Here is a 2,620-nt window from a genome sequence, read left to right as displayed (position 1 = left end):
GCAGACTCCATGTCCCCATTTCTTGCCTTTCTACGTGAAGGTATTAGAGACGCTGACAGCTAATCTGCTTTCCAGGATGGGCAGAATCCCGACAGGTTTGGGGACTTCAAGGACGTTGCCCTTGTCACTGGTCACCTGTGCTGGGGGGCTGGCCAGAGTGTCCTGTGCACACGTCCATCTCCCCAGTAACAGAGGGCTCTGGGATCTGGGTCCTGCCTCCTGCCCTGGCTCACGGTCCACTCGGAGGATGGGACGAGACAGCACAGGTGGACAGCCTGTGCCCAGCACCACGCTCACCACATAGACTGTCTTGGTAAGTCATACCCGATGGCCCCATTAGGTTTACATTCATCTCTGCTCTGTGGGAGCAGGAACTACGTTCTCTGATCTTTGCTGCCCCTGCACAGAATATTTGCTCACCGATGGCAGCGGTGGCGGGGATGGGAAGTCCAGCAGGAACAGAGCATGGGGTCCAGCAGGGACACAGTATGGGGTCAGCTTTGGACAGGGAGGGCAGACACCCTGGCTGGGAGGCATGTCAGTCTCCTGGGGCTGCTGTAACAAAGCGCCACAGACTGCGTGGCTTAGAACAGCAGGAATTTTGCCCTCACAGTCTGGAGGCTGGAAGTCTGAGATCAAGGTGTGGGCAGGGCTGGCTCCTTTCGGGCTGTGCAGGAGAACCTGTCCTGGGCCTGTCTCCCAGTGCTGGTGTGGCCGATCTCAGCACTCCATCTCTGCCTGTCTTCACGTGGCACTCTCCCTGTGTGTGTCTGTCTCCAAATCCCCCTTTTCGTAAAGACCCCAGTCCTTGTATACAATATTAGCCTAATATTGGATTAGGGCCCACTCCACCCAGCGTGACCTCATCTTAACTTAATCACCTCTTTAAAGACCCTGTCTCCAAGGAGAGTCACATTCTGAGGTCCTGGGGGTTAGGACTTGAACATATGAATTTGGGTGGGGAGTTGTGGGGCTTTGGGGCCAGGATTCTCACTGACGGCCAAGAGAAGGAAACTGGTTCTGAATGAGAACCAGAGAACATTCATATTGGCCCAACATCGAACTGCCAGCATCCCCACCACTTCATGCTGATTGGCTGAGTCATGTCAAGCTTGCCCGTGGCTCTGGGGACAAGGCCAGCAGGACCCTGGGGCCTCACCTCAGCAGGATAGGCCACCAAGGGACTGGCTTAGAGGCCCAGCTCTACCACGGACTCTCTGAGGGATCTGGGCCAGCCTCCACTTCCACCTGAGCCTCATTTGCCCCATGCCTGCCATCAATGGGACGGGGCTGCTCTATCCCCAGCGCCAGGGCCATAAGGAGCAGGGGCTTGTAGCACTCTGTTGCAGAGAGGAGGGTTAGGAAGGGGAGGTCCTATCCTATGCACTGGGAGGCCCAGTGGCCCTTCTTCCTTCTGGAGGCAGCCTCTCTGTCCTGGGGACCTTGTGGGTGTCACCGGGCCTGCCACCCTGGCCTGGGCCTGGGGGCCTCGCTGTCCTCCAGGGCTCAGGACCTTGGCAATCCACTGAGCACGCACACCTGGTGCAGGGTCCACCCCAGCGAGGACGCTCTTGCCAAGTCCTCATTCCTCTGTATGGCTTTGCCCTGGGGCTCCAGGAAGCCACAGTTTAAGGGATTGTCTTTAACAGTGAGGACGTGCCCCAGGGCATGGTCTGGTACTGGGGCTTAGGGAAGGCCTGGCACGGCCACAGGTGTCACGTCTGTGACATACAGCTTTCTCTGAAGGCAGAGGACAGCTCTTAAACAGGGTGTTCTCAGAGTGGTAGGGGCCAGGTTCCTTAAGATCATTGTGCCTGGAGCCGAGGATGGGGACTCCCAGGCACTCTGGCTGCAGAGTGGGTGGGGCTACACCTGGGGTGGGGGCGAGGCTTTAGGGACAGCAGCCCACCGCCCCCTCCTCTGAGCCCACCCTGGGCTCTGTGGATGAAGATACTCAGGGCCCTACATGTGAGATCACCTTCCCAGGGGCATGGACTAGGATCAGCTTTGCCAGAAGCAGAGCCAAGTGCCTCGGTCATTTCTTGCTTGGGCAGGTCTCCCCCGGGCCCCTCCTCCCTATCCGCCAGGAGCCAGGAGCAGTAATGACAAGAAAGACACAGACAGCCCTGGCCTGGAGCAGCAGACGGGCTCCTGGGGACCTGGTCTCCAGGGGACTCTTCCTCACTTGCTGCAAGTGGGTAGGGAGGGGCCTGGGCTCTGGCTGCAGGTCCTGAGCCTGGCTGCGGCATCGAAGCAAGGCACCCCACTTCTGTGGGCCTCAGTCTCCCCTCTGCAGAACTGGGGGGATCACATGCTGAGGACTCCTGGAGTTTGGAGCACCCCTGGTTCTCTGCCAGCTGGTGCAGCATTAGATTTTATCTAAGGAGAACCTCTTTTTGGGGTGTCTGAAGGGTCCTTCCAGAAGAGAGGGGCCCCAGAGTAACAATGCTGAGCCCTGGGACCCGAGGCTGCACAGAACACCTGCCAGCATCCCTGAATCTGAATTCTGCTGCTTTTCTGCTGCTCTGTATATGTGTGCATGCGTGTATGTGTGTGCATGCGTGTGTGTGTGTGTGTCTGTGTGTGTGTGTTTAAAGGGGCAGCATTCTTGTTTGGAAGC

This window comes from Galeopterus variegatus, unplaced genomic scaffold (assembly GCF_000696425.1).
Source record: "Galeopterus variegatus unplaced genomic scaffold, G_variegatus-3.0.2 Scaffold10978, whole genome shotgun sequence".
Classification (NCBI taxonomy): Eukaryota; Metazoa; Chordata; class Mammalia; order Dermoptera; family Cynocephalidae; genus Galeopterus; species Galeopterus variegatus.
This window is presented reverse-complemented; position numbering follows the sequence as displayed.